This window comes from Pleurodeles waltl, chromosome 4_1, assembly GCF_031143425.1.
Source record: "Pleurodeles waltl isolate 20211129_DDA chromosome 4_1, aPleWal1.hap1.20221129, whole genome shotgun sequence".
Classification (NCBI taxonomy): domain Eukaryota; kingdom Metazoa; phylum Chordata; class Amphibia; order Caudata; family Salamandridae; genus Pleurodeles; species Pleurodeles waltl.
Window position 1 is genome coordinate 529154109 of NC_090442.1, and position 18040 is coordinate 529172148.

General features: G+C 44.3%; 1 protein-coding gene across 3 annotated transcripts in view; it reads right to left on the bottom strand.

Moving 5' to 3' along the window:
* CNTN1 (contactin 1) overlaps window positions 1-18040 on the bottom strand; it is an 895734-nt gene that overhangs the window by 351665 nt on the left and 526029 nt on the right. The window lies entirely within an intron of this gene.

Consider the following 18040-nt stretch of genomic DNA (forward strand, 5'->3'; position numbering starts at 1 on the left):
ACCTCTGAATCACATACGATGTTCCCGTTTAGAAAGTGTGGCTAATATGTGAAGATATATTTATTATTTTGAAGGAAAGATATTCAGAAATGCTAATTTTTCAGAAACAAAATAATAGAACCACGATTGTAATCTAAATTGGGAATGAGGCCAGGAAAAATTAATGTAACTGAAGTACTCACAGCAGAGATTATGTACGTGGGTGAACGCTCCTCTCGATGGGTGGTTGTGAGGCCCACTGAGACAGTGCACCTGATTAAATAAAAATACCTTCTGCCCAGTGTAAGTGCTATTGCTCACTAGTTGAAAGAGTGCAGCAAATTTGGTGGAGCCCAGTCTGTTCTTGGTGAGGGCAAGTGATTGTTCCCACATTATAGAAGTGATCTTGCTCCTTCCATGGACACTACGGGGAATATTTATGGATTTGTGGCGCAGGGCAGCAAGTTACCTGGCAGCTCTGCCTTTGCTCCACAGGGAAAGAGCAGGCATGTGCAGTATCTATGGCATACGGTGCAGTCCTGTCCTTTCCTACGTGCAGCCTAGTACCAGTGCAGGCACCGATGATGTTTGATACTGATTGCAATCAGTGAAGCCTCCTAATTATTCATTTTCTATCATAGAGTATGCATGGGAGCTAATCGAGAATTATAACTTATAGAATAGTCAATGGGCTGTAATAAAGCAGCAGAGGTGTTATTGATATATCTGCATTTTGTTGTAGTTTCTCCTGGGTCTGCGAGGATTGATCATCGGGTCTGTGCTAATGTTGCAGAGACTGTGTAATACCTGTGGGTGGGGGGCAGGGGTTATAGCTATTACTAGAGCATCTCATCTCATTTTCGGGCTTTTCCATCTGCCGAAGTGCTGACAGGTAGGGTGCCGAGAGTCTGGTAGCCTGACAGCTAGGGCCATTATGAGTTTTCCGCCTGGTCAGCGGGCGGAAACTCAATTTACGCCCGCTGGCCCAGTGCGAAACGGCCTACAGCACTGTCTCCAGCTCATAAACAGCCGCCAGCAATGCTGTAGTGTGTAGGGTGCACCAGCACCATCGTAATGTTCACTAGTCTGCAAAGCAGACAGTGAACATTGCGACGGAGTTGGCCTGGGGGGGCTCTGCACTGCCCATGCAAAGTGCAGGGGCCCCCCTGGGGCCCCCTGCACCCGGTCTCTGCAAGCCTTTTCATGGTAGTGCTGCTGGTGGAGAAGGGGGTCGTAATCCTCAAGGCAGCGCTGCCCTGGCAGATTAGGACCGCCAGCACTGCCAGACCGGCTTGAAGTCATAACCTGGTGGTGCTGGTGGTCCGACCACAGTGCTGCTGCTGCACGCTCGTAATATGGTGCTCAGACTGCCGTTCTGGTGGCGGTCCGACCTCCACCGCAACCCTGGTGGTCATTAGACTGCCAGTGTCGTAATGAGGCCCTAGGTGATTTGTCCAGAAGCACCGGCTGTTCACTTTGGCCTAAAAACGTCTTTGCCCTTTTCATAACACCATTCATTACAGTTCTCATTACTTCGACTCTACCCATTTTACAGTAAACTTAACCCTACCTCTTCGAAGCAAAATGTTAAATATTTAATTATGTTAAAATAAATTAAAAACATATGGTAGGACCGCCAACAAACGCTAATTATTTAATCATATGAATATTAACACATTAAAAGTAAATGAAAGTAGGACACGCTAACAATAACCTAATGCATTCAGGATAATATAATATCAATTCCAGTAAATTACAGTAAATTAATTCAAAATCCTTAGAAATTATCTATTATAATATACTAATGTCACTTTCATTTTATTTAATTGAAGTAAAAGAAACAGGGACCCTTTTCCCTAACTTAATTTCAGCAATAACTAAAATCGAGATCTCCAATAAAATTATCATATTCAATTATTTTAACTTTCAGTAACAGTTTAATTACAAAACTATGACAAATTTAACCAAAAGCCCTTGCAAGTAATACCTTTATTAATATTCATATAAATTAATTTAAGTCTTCTAATACGATTTCCCATCTAATCACTCTTTAAACTTCGTGATTAAAATCTGAAGTACAGATGGAATGATAGTTCAAACGAATACATGTAATCCAGTACCTATGAAAAACCGAATTTTTTCCTTCCGATTGAAAAATAGATGCATATAAAATACGCAAAAAGACGAATGAAATAAAACTGAAGACTTGCATTTCACCAGTAAAACATATCAGTGCAATAGCTCTAGAGTGTTCTGATTTTCATGTCATCTTTTATGTTTTTGGTTGGTGTTTTGCCAATGGTTTTCTCCCTTTTGAAAATCAGCGATTATACAGCCCACACTCCGAAATAAATACATGAAATCGAATTTTCCAGTGTTTACAAAATGTTATTTTTATTGTGCAAGTTGTGTATTCAATTTAAACAGGTATAGGTTATTCACTTATTTTCCTAATTGCCATCGAGTGCAATGGACTTTTGGTTGATTGCTCTCAGTCAGCTTTCTGTATTTTGCATTGATCGATATATTTTACTCAGTTTAACTTTCATTCTGTCCCTCTCATGAACATTCCTTCCTATGCTTTCTGCTGCTCGCTCCCTGTCACACACTCTCCTATGCTCAATGCGTCTCCCTCTTTCTGGAGTTTATGTGTTGTGCAGAGCTAATAATGCCTCAACACGATAGGTTGTTGCTTCCCTTTATGACAGTGAGCCATCACATGGTAGGGATGGTGGACCTCCCAGCCCACAGCCCACACAGCATATTCAGGGTTACCCATATTGCTTCCGTATTTTTCCCTAAAGAACAGATTCTGCTAGCACGGCAGGAACACTGTTGGTGTACACCGGCTGTTTCTGACAGTTGAGATGACTGCGGTTCCATTGTTTGAATCACAGAACTTCCTCTAACTACAAATAAGGCACGGCTAATGAAAGGTTGGGCTACATGTCCATTGATCAAGAGTCTGCCATCCTACTTTGGAATGTGAATGTCAGGTCTACATTCATCTGTGTATAACTGTTTACACTGACAAAGGATATTTTTCCTTTAGACACAACTTTACTACTGTTTATAGGTTTGAACTGAAAACAGTAGTGGTCAGAAGCGGTGCTTTGAAAGAGTAACTTGAATTAATTTACATTCACCAGGAAATCTTACATACAACCCATTTGTGTGGAAAGGCTCTGCAACTGATGAATAAGTTTTGCTAGCCATGCTTGCCATTTTCTAGTCATAGATGATGGATCATGCTTAATAGCCCTATTACTTAACGGTAATCTTCATTACCCTGAGTACAAGAGCATCTCATCCAGGTCCTTACATTATGAGACTGTCCGGCTCCAAGAAGACCCTGTTGTGAGCTTTACTGTCTTTCTTTCTAAAACACACTTACAAGTTAGTCCCTTTTCTATTTCCGATTTCTTTCTACAAAAAACCTTCCTTCCAGTCTGGTGGTTTACTCATAACAAGCTGGTTTATAATGTAGGTGCCAACATACTCAGGGAGAGAGGGTGGGTTGTGGAATGGCACAGGGAGGACTAGGACTCCATTATCCTCTTCCCAGGCGTTACATTATGTATTTATAGAAAGGAATATATCAGGCACTGACAATGAGCTAAAATGTTTGCCGAGTTTAATTAACAACATAAATTAAAATATAATTACTTCATTACATTTTGGAAAATACCAGAGTCAAAATCAACAAATCATGACTAAATTTTCAGACTTTAGGAAAAGTCAAGTTAGCCAAAACTTGGGGGATGGGGGACTCCATCCAGTAGAGGCCACCAGAAGGTTCCAGTTCAGGTCCAGTTATTACTGGTCAGCTGGGCGCTTCAAGCAAAGGACTCCTGCAGCGTGGTGTGTTCCTGTAGCCACATAAACAGTCAGCCAATTGACCCTTGGAGTCTACTTTGTTCTGGGTACAAGTGGGAGCAGGTCCAGACCTTCAGGTCTCTTTACATGTACTTTCTCTGTTCTTCCACAGGTCCAGGAAGTATCTGGGGGTGGTGCTACATGTATGATTGGCTTCAGATTGTGGGTGGGGTAATTCCTGACTCCTGTCTAACCAATTGGGTAAAAGTTCCCAGGGGCAGCCCCACTCACTTTCATATCAGTTCCCGTTTGCCCAACTGTGAACAATCCCACAATGCACCTTACTGCAAAACTCCAAAATTGGTAACACTTTCTTCCTTGTGCAGAGCCTATGTACCCACCCTGAAATGCAGCCAGTGAAATGAACAGTTTCTTCCTCTGTGGTCACTCAAAGCCAGTTCTGGGGATGGCTCCCCTCCTACTTGGTTTGTTGCCAGCCTGGCTGGAGAAACAAATGTTTGTCTTCTCCATGCCTCATCCTACATATAACTGAGAAGAGCAGGCCACTTTAAAAGTTATTGAAGTTCCTGTGTTCACCCTAATTGGCCTTCTTGTCAGAGGAAGAAAACCACCTCCCCACACTCAGGCCATTGTCACATCTCTGGGAGCAATTTTCACATCTAATTTGGGGCAAGTACTGGCAGGGCAGCTACTGGAGAGCTAATGTAAATCAGCCTTCGGGGGCTTCAGGCAAGGAAAGGTATCTTTCTTAGAGTCAATTTTCCTAAATATTTATTTAAAACATAACTTTAGCATTATATTTGATTTTCATTACATCTTATAAATAGTAGCTAGATACATCTTTTTCCAACTAGCAGACACTGTACTGCTGCGCTTCAGCGCACCTGTGTACTGTTTGAAGCTGAGACCACGGGACAAAGAGAAGGAGTCTCCCTGGCACAGCCCCAACCACCATCTACACTTCATACCCAAGCTCAGAACATGAGTGGCGAGTGTACCCCAGGGCACAGCACAGCAACATCACCATCTGCTGCAGAAAGGCTGTGTAAGTCATAATGGGTGACACAAGAAGGTATGCATTAGTGACAGAAAAAACAACAGGCCACCGGGGTGGGAGAGGGGGGGGTTTGTAATGGAAGATTAGAAATCGAAAAAGGACTAACCCACATGAGTCTTTTACAAAGAAAAAGAAATAGCTTGCAATAGGGTATGTCTTTGGGGAGGGCTGCGTCTGAATGTATAGACTAGAATGAAGTGGATGAAATAAGAGGTAATGACACTGTGTTAACTAGTCACATGTCAGGCACAAATATATCAAATAAGAAAAGATTCACAGATTTTATGGATGGATGGATATGGTGATACATTATGCTCTTTGCAGGTAACAAATCTTTATATACTGATGATCGCTACCTATGTGCTTTTGGCTTTTTCTGAGCCTCTGCTCCTAAGGAGAAAGGCTTTAACAGGCATGTAAAACGTTTCAATGTTGCATCCTTATTTGCAATTAATTATGCCATATTTTTAAACCTGGAACCAGAAGTTAAAAACTTTCTATCAAGGGTTGAAAACTTTGGTAAGACAAGCAATAGTTTAGAAGTAGATCTGAGTTGAAGGGTGAGCATGCTTTTATGCATTTCTTGCACAGGTAAGGTGGAGTGTACCCTTGGGGACCATGCAGGATCTTTTTATCCTTGAGTGGAGTTGCCCGAGTTGTTCAGGTATTTAACTTTGTTTGACTAAGGCTTCGATGGCAAAATAGGTTAATCACTGTTTAAATAATCCACACTGGAAATAACAAGAGGTGATGATTGCTCTATACTCAGAGTTGGTGGGCGAAGGTTCAGAATTTTCTTCTGCGTGTATAGCTGATCAACGATATTTGCCAGGGGTAGGGCTCAAGGTGATTTCAAAAATCAATAGCAACCCAAAATCTGTGACAGTGGTGTTTGAAGGATATTAAAGATACTAGAGTTAAGTAACTTAACGATGGGGCTCTCCTTAAGGCTTAGATGCAAAATCAGATGATTTCATTGTTTTTGTTCATCTGTGGCCATATCTGGCCCATCAATAAGTGGACCTCCTTTTGTCATTGCCCCTTAGCTTGAAACTTGTGGGCACTCCCATCCATCCTGATAAACTCGTCAGGATATGAATGGCATTGAAGGCACCAATAATTATTATTGGCAATTGCAGGTTTAATACAGACCTTAAAAACAAGCTGAAATAGTACCTAAATGTGTGATACGATAATGTTCAGGGCTAAGTGGAGGGACGAACATTGTGGGAGCTATACAGAACATCTAAATGTCTTATTTTATGTATCATGTACCATGTAAGCGTTTGCATACCAATTGTGTTTTGGAGGGTCCACCAGTTCTGTATAGGGATGTTTCCGTCTTCTGAGTTTGTTGAGGGTGCTGTGTCTCTCTTCTCTAGTAAACAAGCAAGAGTGAACACACAACAGTTTAAGGCACGTAGGTGATTCTTTCTTTGCGCTTCATGGCGATGCTTTTCCTTTTCCCCCTTCTGGTGTTAATAAGAAGGGATGACCACACAACAGTTCGAGCAGATATTTCACGAGTTGCTACTTTGCTATGGGGTTGTGCCTTTAGTCAATAAGTAATGGTGCTATTTGTGATTGTCGGTGCATGGAATGAAAGTGTTTGCACTTTTACTCACAAGAGGCGTGGCCAGGCGTCCACTGTTACCACATGATATGGGTCAGATTTCTTAAACATTATTTTCTCCTTTGCGCAAGGCAGCCCTTTACGTTTCTTGAATCCCATACATACTACGCCATATAACACCACGAATGGTAGCAATGTGTATAAGTTAGAAAAATTGCTATGGTTGGGGAAAAACTAAATTCATTCCTCAGCAAGACCCGTCAAAGGCCGAACCGAGTCAGGGAGGAAGAATGACTTGTGGATTTCAAACCATGAAAGCTCCAAGTCAGTTTATGAACTCCCTTCCAAGCAGGTCTGCCTTCATCTTTCACGACTCAGCGACTACAGAGCAGACTCTGCCCATGAGCAATCATCTCCATAGTCTGCTCCTATTATTTCAGCAAAAGCTTCTCGCGTAGGATTTACTGCTGCGATCCATCGTGCCTTGCTGGAGTTGAAAACCTATAATTTGATGGCATTTAGCGTTTGGCTGTGAAGGCACAGTAATTGCTTTGCTACTGTAAAACCACTGGAATGCACAAACAGCTCTCCAGTGTACGGAAACAAAATGGAAATCAGTTTACACGACAGCGGTGATGCAAAGTATCTCCTACATGTCAAAACAAAAGTGACAGCATAATGAGCATGCAGAAGAAATATTTCTGCACAGACTACAAAAAAGGCCCACATTCAAAATACACAGGGGCAAGGAATCAAACTCAGATTTTTGGATTGACACAATTAGTACTTAGGACATCAGTCAAGGTCGGCCCCCACCTCGTCTCAGGCGCACAGGACGTGCTTGTAGGTGCTTTTAAGAAGTTCAGTGGCTGAAGCACAGATTACTCTGACCACTCTAAGCACAAAGTACCCTGAGATTTTAAATGGTGCTGGTTCATACAAAGAACAATTGAGGAATAATAGAAGCCTCGCCAGAAAGTTATGCAACAGAAAATATGTATTCATGACATACATGTTTAGCCGTTAAAAGGTTAATTAATGCAAATGAAAATGAAATTTTAACATGTTAAGTCATCTTTCCAATAGGAATTTGAAAGTAAGAAATCTATAAGGGATCTGAGGCATGGCCTAGGGAAAGCAGGTACATACTCTCAATCAATCAATCAATCAGTTTTTGTAAAGCACGGCTACTGACCCCCCCCCCCCCAAGGGTCTCAAGGTGCTGGGGGGAATCAGGTGGGGTGGCAGGGGAGGGGGCCTCATCTGAAGAGCCACGTCTTGAGGTCCTTCCTGAAGATGGTGAGTGATGGGGTTTGTCTGAGGTGCAGGGGTAGGTTGTGGTTGTTCCAGCTCTTTGCTGCAATGTAGGTGAAGGATCGTCCTGCGGCGGTGGTTTTACAAATGCAAGGGATGGTGGCCAGGGCCAGCTGGGCAGAGTGGAGGGATCTGGCGGGGGTGTGAAAGGAGACACAGTGGTTCAGGTAGGCTGGTCCTGCGTTGTGTATGTCCTTGTACATGTTGGTGAGTAGCTTGAAGGTGATTCGTTTCTTGACCGGGAGCCAGTGGAGGGTCCTCAGGTGTTGGGAGATATGTTCTTGGTGTGCGAGGTCCAGAATGACTCTGGCGGCAGCATTCTGGATGAGTTGTAGTATTTTTATGTTTCTAGTCGAGGTGTCAGTGTAGAGGGCGTTGTCGTAGTCGAGCTTGCTTGTGATGAAGGCGTGGGTGACTGTCCTGAGGCAGTCTGCTGGGATCCATCTGAAGATTTTCTGAAGTTTGCGGAGTGTGTGCCAGCAGGAGGAGGCAACTCAGTTTACCTGGCGGATCATGGATAGGGAGGAGTTGAGGATGATGCCTAGGTTGTGGGCGTACTAAGCTGATGCGGGGGGGATGCTGAGGGATGTGGGCCACCAGGAGTCATCCCAAGTTGAGGTGACATTTCCAAAGATGATGCGCTCAGTCTTGTCGGAGTTCAGCTAGAGGCAGCTTTCTCTCATCCAGGTGGTGAAAGCTTCCTGAGTGGAAGTTCATTTTGGCCGTGTCCGGGTCTTCAGTGAGGGAAATGATGAGTTGTGTGTCATCGGCATATGACACAATGTTCATTCCGTGGCTTCTGACGATGGTTGCGAGAGGGGCCATTTATACGTTGAACAGTGTGGGATTCAGAGAGGATCCTTGGGGGACTCCACAGTTGACTCCTGTGGGTCTGGATGTGTAGGATGGGAATCTGACCTTCTGAGTCGTCCTGGAGAGGAAGGGGTGGATCCATTTCAGGGCACTTCCATGGATTCCTATGTCGTGGAGTCTGGTGCGTAGCCTGCTGTGGGAGAACATGCTGAAGGCTGCTGAGAGGTCGAGGAGTGTGAGCGTTGCAGTGTGGCCATAGTCTAGGAGAGATCGGAAGTCATCTGTGGCTGCCAAGAGGGCTGTCTCCGAGCTGTGGTTGTTGCGGAAACCGGACTGGGAGCTGTCAAGGGAGTTGTTGGCCTTGATGAAATTCTGTAGTTGTGCATTGATTGCTTTCTCCAGTACTTTGGTGGGGTCGCAGCGAGATGAGCTGGATGTTCTTTACTTTTGATGGGTGGGCAGAGGGTTTCTTCATGAGAGGGCGTATTTCATCATGTTTCCAGTCCTCGGGGAAGGTGCCAATGTTGATGGAACAGTTCATCGTGTTTCGGAGCTCGGGCGATGGATGTGCTGGCTCTGATGTATATGTAGTGCGGGCAGGGGTCCGTGGGGGTTCCGGAGAGGGTGCTGTTCGTGATGCTGACTGTTTCCTACATGGTGAACGTGGACCAGCTGTGGATGGTCCGGGTGGGTTCTGGGGATGTGAGTCGGTTGCTGGTTCCAGTGCCAGGTTTTTCCAGGAGGAAGCGGTCGTAGATGTCCTGGATCTTGTGGTTGAAAAAGGTGGCGAGTTTGTTGCAGAGGTCCTGTGACTGGGGATGCTGCTGGCTTTAGAGGGGGGAATTTGTGAACTTGTTGATAACTGAGAAGAGTTCTTTTGAGTTGTGTGTGGAGGAGTTGATGCGATCCTTCGTTGCATTCTTGATGTTTCTGCGGTGGGTGGTGGTTGCTGCTCTGAAGGAGGCAAGGTCTTCGCTGGTTTGGCTGTTCCTCCATTTTTTCTCTAAGCGTCTGCAGGTGTGCTTTGATTCTTGGAGTTCAGTCGTGAACCAGCTGGTTCTCTTAGGTATGCACTTGGTCGATGTCAGTCGGAGGAGGGCTGCAGTGTTGGTGCAGTCGGTGATTCATGCGTTGAGATTGCGCGCTGCTGTGTTGGCCTCATCGGAAGTTGGAGGGAGGGATTTGGTGAGAGTAGAGGCGAGCTGCTCATCTGTGATTTCATTCCATTTCCTGTGGGGGGTCCTGGGGATGCAGATGCGGTGATTGTGAAATGTATGCAGCGGTGGTCGGTCCAGAGTGAGGTGGAAATGGTCTCGATGGTGTTCTGGATGCTTGAGGTGAAAATGGGGTCCTGTGTGTGTCCTGCAATGTGTGTGGGTGTGAAGACCAGCTGTCTGAGGCAGACAGTGGCGAGGTTGTTGAGTAGAGTGGTGGTGTTTGGTTTGGTGCTGTCCTCAAGCTGGAAGTTCAGGTCGCCGAGGAGGTAGGCGTCTGACGCCAGGGCCTGGGGGGTAGCGATGTCAACAATGTCATCTATGAAGGCTGGGTAGGGGCCGGGTGGTCTGTACACCAGGGTGCCATGGATGAAGGAGATGTGGTTGAAGTGGACAAGGAAGTGAAGGTGTTTCTTGGTGGCTCATTTTTCTTCTGGGACGGCCTTGACAAGTAGTGAGGACTTGTGTACAATGGCGAGTCCTTTACCCGGGCGGGAGAGATGGTCCTTCCTTAGGATGCTGTATCCGTCGGGAATGGCGATTGTGATGTCTGGCCCAGAGGTGGAACTGATGTTCAGGAGGAGGCAGTTGATGGGGTTGTGGAGGGTGTTGTGTCTCTGTGTGTGGAGAGTACCTTCAGCTTGTTGAGGCTGACGCTCAAGGTGCAGTTCCTGCAGCTGAAAGGTCCGTAAGTGTCCTTAGGGGAGATGGAGCAGCAGTTGCTGAGACATCCGGTGTTAAGGCGGTGGAGGGTCTCAGTGCCGTAACAGAGGCTGGCAAGGGGTGGCTTAGCGGAGATCCAGAGTTCCTGGTGCTGGGCGTGGTTCGGGTGCAAACATGCACTGTGCGCGGCCACCATTAAGAAGGGGCAGGGGGAGCCCACATTTGAAGACTTCACACAAGAAGAGCAAGGACATCCTGGTCTGGTTGCTTATGAGTCTGCCTACAACTATCAAGGTTCACAAAGAAAATAGAAGTCTTCGAGATTGATGCTAAAGTTGATGCAATTTCCTCTTGAATCCGAGGTGGTTCTACACATATCCTTCACTGCACAGACAAATGAGTCAGTTTCAATTAATTAAACTTCAAACTCTACACTATTCTCCAATGTGACCAGTGAAGACCGCAACTGGAAGCTAAAACTACCCACAGTCATATTATGAACATATGGGAAGGGCATTTCCTTGTGGGGCCTGCACTTGGCATGGGCAGTGCAGGGGCCCCAATGAGCAGCCCCATCGCGCATTTCACTGCCCGAATTACAGACAGTGAAATGCGTGACGGTTGCTGCTGTATTCGACGCACCTCAAAATTCCTGCCGGCTTCAATGTTGTGGTGAGTTTTCAGCTGAGCCAGTGGGCAGAAACATTGTTTTCGTCTGCTGGCCCAGCGGAAAACTCCTAATAGGGCGGCAATCATACCGCCAGCACTTTGAAAAAGACTGCTGAAGTCATAATGAGGGTCTTAGTCATTCCCCTGTCTCATAAGAGGAGGAACGAATGACAGTGCATACATCGGTTTGCAAGAAAAATGTAGTGATGAAAAAATCTATGGCACAAAAAAGGCATGGCACATATTTACAAAACTTAGAACTTATTGACAGAATGTTCGTACTTAAAAAAAAAAGCCATCAAGAAATTGTGTTTATTATAAACCTGTTTCTGCAAATTCAAAATACAAAACAAAGAACTGCAAATTATTTTTTAAAGATTAAGGGAATGGGTAAAGAAAAGGTTTATGGATGGGAAGAAGTCATCTCCCTGGACTCATCCATGTTCACCAAACTGAGACTGAATGAACACGAACTTATACATGTCTTAAATGCATATGAAGCTAAGAACCTTGCATATTCTGCAGTTCAGTCATACAGCACTCTCAAACAGAAGTACACTGTTAGACCTGGCATCCTTGTTGTCTTTTTGCCTTTGCTTCCTGTCTTTGATGGTGTGCTGGATTCCATTTTTACTGGTTTTGTTACTCTGGGCACTTTACCACTGATGATCAGTGCTAAAGTGCACGTGCTCCCTGTGTAAATTGTGATTAAGATTGGTTATCCATTATTGGCATATTTAATTTACTACTAAATACCTAGTATAGTGCACCATGTGTGCCCAGGGCCTGTAATCAAATGCTGCTTGTGGGCCTGCAACGCTGATTGTGCCACCCACATGAGTAGCCCTGTAAACATGTCTCACACATGCCATTCTAGTGTCTGTGTGGGCCCTTTTAAACTGCCTTTTCGACCTGGCAAATGCACCCACTTGCAGGACCCAAACCTTCCTTTTAAGTACATGTAAGGCACCCGTAAGGTAGGCCCAAGGTAGCCCCATGGGCAGGGTGCAGCCTATTTAAAAGGTAGGACTTGTACTAGTATGTTTTACATGTCCTAATAGTGAAATACTGCCAAATTAATTTTTCACTACTGCAAGGCCTATCTCTCCCATAGGTTAACATGGGGATTGTCTTGAAAATATTTCTCAAGTGTAATTTCCCATTGGGAGCAGATGGAAATATGGAGTTTGGGGTCTCTGAGCTCACGATTTAAAAATACATCTTTTAGTGAATGTGATTTTTACCTTGTGTGTTTGAAAATGCCACTTTTAGAAAGTGGGCATTTTCTTGTTTATCCATTCAGTGCCTCTGCCTGGCTGTGGAATACATGTCTGGGTCAGACTGACAGTTGGTCTGGTTGTGAATTCTCTCTAGCAAGTCACACAAAGCGAGCTGAGGTGTGCCCTGCATATCTTGATAGGTCTTCCTGGGCTAGAGTGGTGGGAGGAGATGACACTTGCACCTGAATAGGGCTGTGCCAGTACTTACATAATACAGTCGCCAACCCCCCTAGAGTGTGTCTGGGACCAGGCAGGAAAGTCAGGGTCTTGTTCACTAGAAATACTTTCCTTTGAAGTTTGCCTACTTCAAAGGCAGAAATTAGTATAACTATTATACCTAAAAACCCAGACTTTTAGAACACTTCTGGATCAAGAGGAGACTCTGCCAAGGAGAAGAGCTGAAGAGCTATGTGGAGGAGTACTGCCCGTTTGCTGTGTGTGCCTTGCTGGGTTGGCCTGCAGATGCTGCTTCTGCTTTGGAGAGGACAAAAGACTGGACTTTGCTGTGTATCCTGCTTGTGAAGTTTCTCCCAGGGCTTGGACTGAGATTGCCTCTAGTTAAGAAGTCTCCAGGACATCAAAGACTTCACCTGTCAGGCCCTAGGTTCTCTTACTTAGGACCTTGACTTGCTAAAAGGTGCCCACTCCAGTTTCTGGGCCCTTGGGATTGATGTCTGGCAGAAAAACAAGAAGAACCAAGCACATCGACTCCGGAAGACTCCAGAACCTGCACCGCTGCCCAACTCCATGCCGCTGCATGCACCCAAAGCCCTGGTCCCCGCTGAAGTGCAACAACAGCGACCGACACCGCAGGCTTGATGCCGCGATAGGGCCTCTGAAGTCCTCATGAGTCCTGAGTGCCGTGTCACCGACATCCGTAACACCCGACTCAGCTGCGGAGCTTGTCGTCCTGTGGTGTGACCGCAACACTGCAAAGTCGCCTTGTTGCATCTTGACCTGCTGGACTCATCGAACCCCGCCAGATTATAAAGAACCAATGCCTCTCCCCAATGCCCCCTCACCACTGCCTCTGTAAGGAACTGACACCTCTCCTACTGCAAAACAACACCGCACTGGCTCCAGCAATGGCTCACCTCCCCAACTCCGTGCCAGGTCATTGACTATATCTCGTTTCTAAGGTACTGTACTTGGGATCAGTGCAACTCTGTGACCAGCGCCGCCCATCCTCGCTAGTGGCGTTGGACTGTTTGAACAACTCCGTCATGACACTGTGATAGCACCAGTTGCAGCTATTGTGTTTCTAAGTGATTTTATTGGGATTTAATCTTTCAAAGTTCATATCTTTGCTTGTGTATGTTGGATTTTTGTTGTTTTGGTCTTGTTTTACTTAGATAGATATTGGCTACTTTTCGAAAATGGTGTGGTGTTCATTTGTAGTGTTTTCACTGTGTTACTTGGTGTTGGTACAAATACTGAACACACTACCTCTGATATAAGCCTGACTGGGGTTATCCAAGCAGTGTGACTTCCTTACCCTAACTAGAGTGAGAGTTGCTACATGAACAGGGTGTAAACCGACTGCCAACCAGAGACCCCATTTCTAACACACACAAACACAGCTCATGGGCTATGTTTCACAGGAAAGATACCTCTTCACACACAGCTACATAATTTGTATATCATTCCTAAAATGTCTAGCAATGTCTTAAACACACACGCACAAACACATCTTTTTTATCTTTAAGGCATAACATTTCCACATTTCTCACACGGAAACCTATAGATTGGGTCACAATTATAAATAAAGGAGATGTGTGGACATTCTATTTTATGATAAACCCTTTAGTAGTACAGCATTTTGAGCACTGCTGCAGGTACTCTGAGGAGATACTTAGTAAAAGCCATCGATAAAACCATCAAACTCTTGCAGTACCTCTAAGACTAAGCAGAAGTCCTCTTTCGAATAATTGCGTTCTCAACACTCCTAAGAACTGAGACAAACGCAGGCCTGTGTCAGGAATTCTGATACCACTTTTGAAATACAGATTGGTTTTTAGAGCTAAGGTCTCATAAGTGGCGACATTTTAGCCAAAGTAATGTTTACAACCGTAGTAATTATTTGCAAAATTACACATGGTTTAATTTCCATACTATTTATTGCCGTTTCATATAATAATAACAAATAGTACATCCTGGGTATTATAATTAGGGAAACAATACATCAAGATTTGCAGGAGACAAAAACAAGGTACCAAAATCAAGAAAAAGAATCTAAAGTGGAATCAAAGCATTTAATAATAAAAGACATATAAGCAGGCGCAACAGGTGAATAAAAGGTCCCCTTAAAGAGAGTACTTTGCTATAATAAAAAGGCTTTGTCAAAGAAGGACAAAGTGGTGATGCTTTTATTACTTGCTGATGATCTTCATTAACCCCAGCTCTCACTTTTTCTCATCAATGTTTTAGAATACGTCGATTTGGTCCACTAATGGGGTCAGTCTTTGACCATTATAATTCTACTTTGGTATTACAAACAGGACTTGTTTTTGAAAGGTGAGGTGTTTATTATCACATGTAATGGGAGAGCAGCTGCTTTTTAATTGCTAAGCATAAAGGATAGCAGGGTTGTTTGCTTTGGCAACATAACTCACCCTCATATTGGCAGGGCGTCACTAGGTGTAGTAAAGAATACAGCAAAATAACTGAGATATTACATCAACGCAGTGCTAAGCCTTAGTTAGCCAATCTAAAGTTAGGGCTTTTATATAACATACCAGTTTTGTCTTCATCAATACATCCTTTGCTCCCGTAAATAAAGAAATAAATTTATCATACTTATGTGGGGAAAAGCAACTAAATGCTATTCTTTTTTTCTGAAAATGTATCTGTACCTTTCAATTGACCAATCATCAAATCAATGCATTGCTTTTAATGAATAACCATCAAAACATAAAACAACAGGTAAATGCATATTAAGACATGGACAGTATTTTCACTATTTGCCCGCTGCACAACACAGCCAATGTAAGTGCATCACATTTTCTGATCCTTTCCAAGATGCTGTATAAGAATTATTCTGAAATGCCACCCTCATAATATACCAAGTCAGACAACGAAAAGCATCCACTGATAACATGTCAGAACCTTGATAAGTAAACTTACAAGGAGACACGTCTAGGCCAATTAACCTTTTGGCCACGTTTGGAGACTTCCCAGAACGAGATATTTTTAGCATCACAATCAATATGTTAATAACCCTATCAATATGTACAATAACTAATCAATCAAGCCAATTAATAACATTTAATGTAGATCAATAAAGCAAATGCACCATGACCATTTAGCCATGAATAACCACACAACTCTAGCTATGTGTTTAGGATATTTATTCCCTATTAGTTACAATCTAACATCATATTTATCAGTTTCAACAACAACAAGCACATCAAAACCATTATAACTTGGTAATCAGAGCAAAACCTTTATCAAAGCATAGATCATGAGCATTTAGAATGAACCAGGACGTTAACATGAATCAACTTTAGCAGAGTATCATTAATGCATTATTCAACAAAGCAAGAATTCAGTCATTTGTCTATTTGCATCCGATATTAGTGAACTCCTTAACTAACCTCGAATTAGCATCCGCATGTTGGGCTTCATGCAAAACAATTTGGAGTAAAGACAAACAGACAATTTCAATTTTCATCAGATAGTTACCCCTCCAACGTCTCAGCAATCAGCATCAGTCTTCTCCTCAGGACATCAGTCGATTCACCACCAGCAAAGATAGGACAGGCAAGTCTCAGTAGGGCATAGGTAAGGAACAAAGCTCTTCCCTCATAAGGAGGAGAAGTGTATATCAGACAAAGAGTAAGATGAGGATGGTTTAAAGTACCAGACAGCTAAAGACAAAGGGCCTCATTCTGACTTTGATGGGCGGCGGAGGCCGCCCGCCAAAGTACCGCCGTCAGAATACCGCTGCGCGGTCAAAAGACCGCCGCGGTAATTCTGAGTTTCCCGGCTGCCCGCCAGCCCAGCGGGAAACCCCCTTCCACGAGGATGCCGGCTCCGAATGGAGCCGGCGGAGTGGAAAGGGTGCGACGGGTGCAGTTGCACCCGTCGCGATTTTCAGTGTCTGCTATGCAGACACTGAAAATCTTGGTGGGGCCCTGTTAGGGGGCCCCTGCAGTGCCCATGCCATTGGCATGGGCACTGCAGGGGCCCCCAGGGGCCCCACGACACCCGTTACCGCCAACCAGGTTCTGGCGGTCAAAACCGCCAGAACCAGGCTGGCGGTAAGGGGGTCGGAATCCCCATGGCGGCGCTGCCTGCAGCGCCGCCATGGAGGATTTCTCAGGCCAGGGGAAAACCGGCGGTACACCGCCGGTTTCCCTTTTCTGACCGCGGCTTTACCGCTGCGGTCAGAATTGGCCTGGATGCACCGCCAGCCTGTTGGCGGTGCATCCGCGGTCCCCGGCCCTGGCGGTCCATGACCGCCAGGGTCGTAATGACCCCCAAACTCTCTCAGAATGGCAAGGGATGATGAAGAATGGCAAAGAATGATCTAAAAAAGTGGCTCTCTTCTCCTTGAGTCATGCGGTTATATTAAAACAGTCTAACAAGTCTCTAATTTCCCATTGGGCAATATATGGTGCATCATTATCTCTGTCCAATAATTCTCTACACACCTTACTAGAATTTTCACCTAACAGTTCTCATGCAGTCGATTGGCTCCTGTGATTGACGTCTTCATTGGGTGGAATGTCAGGTAAGAAAAGTTACATTTTACGCTCCAGTCTGTAGTTCCATTGTCTTCTCCTAGTCCAGGCGACCTTGCACCTGTTACGAATTACACTGTTGCATTCGGCAAGAATGTCTCCTTGAGCAAGTCGGGTCCCATGAGAAAGAATTTACTACAGCTACACACACATATCTCTAGCTTCTGGAAAAGTACAGCTTCATGTCCTTCAGGAAAGCAGCACATTGAATGTTAGGAAAACACAGTTAATATGAGACCAGGCAGCTAGGCCCAGACCCTCGCTAACTAAGGCCTAATGAGTCATTTAGCAAAACCCTAATACAACCCTTATTGCTAATACAAGTTCATACATTAGTACATGGTTAATTCATCATTAGTCAGTTCCATTATTCATCGTATACCTTGGTGGCCACTCCCCGTGGGCACATTTCAAACGTGTACATTATTTTTCTATGCTAATAAATTTTCTATGCAGCTTCATTACACATTATATTGCAAGCTTTCATGTTAATATTAATTTTAAAGGTCACACTCCAACAATCCCTCCTCTGATGACTCTTGTCATCACACAAACCTTTTCCCTTACAATTTTCGCCTCAGAATTCCCTCATTTCAATTTCCTCTCTCAATTGTTCCCCTTCTAATTTTGCCCTGAACAATATTTCCCTTTTCTTTTCTTCCCTCCTCTTATTATTTATCGCCATTTTCAATTTAATTCTTTTACTAATTTTGCATGACAGCCATAATCCAAATATGCAAGCTACAACAATCGATACTCCCTGAATTATTTTTGCCAATGTCCCATGCTAAATATTACTAAACCAATTTCCCACTTTAGCAAGTCCTTTTCCAACCTTTTCCCAAACTCCTCGCTCTTTCAGTTCCTTCAAATCTGTACTATCTCTTGTTAAGTTAGAA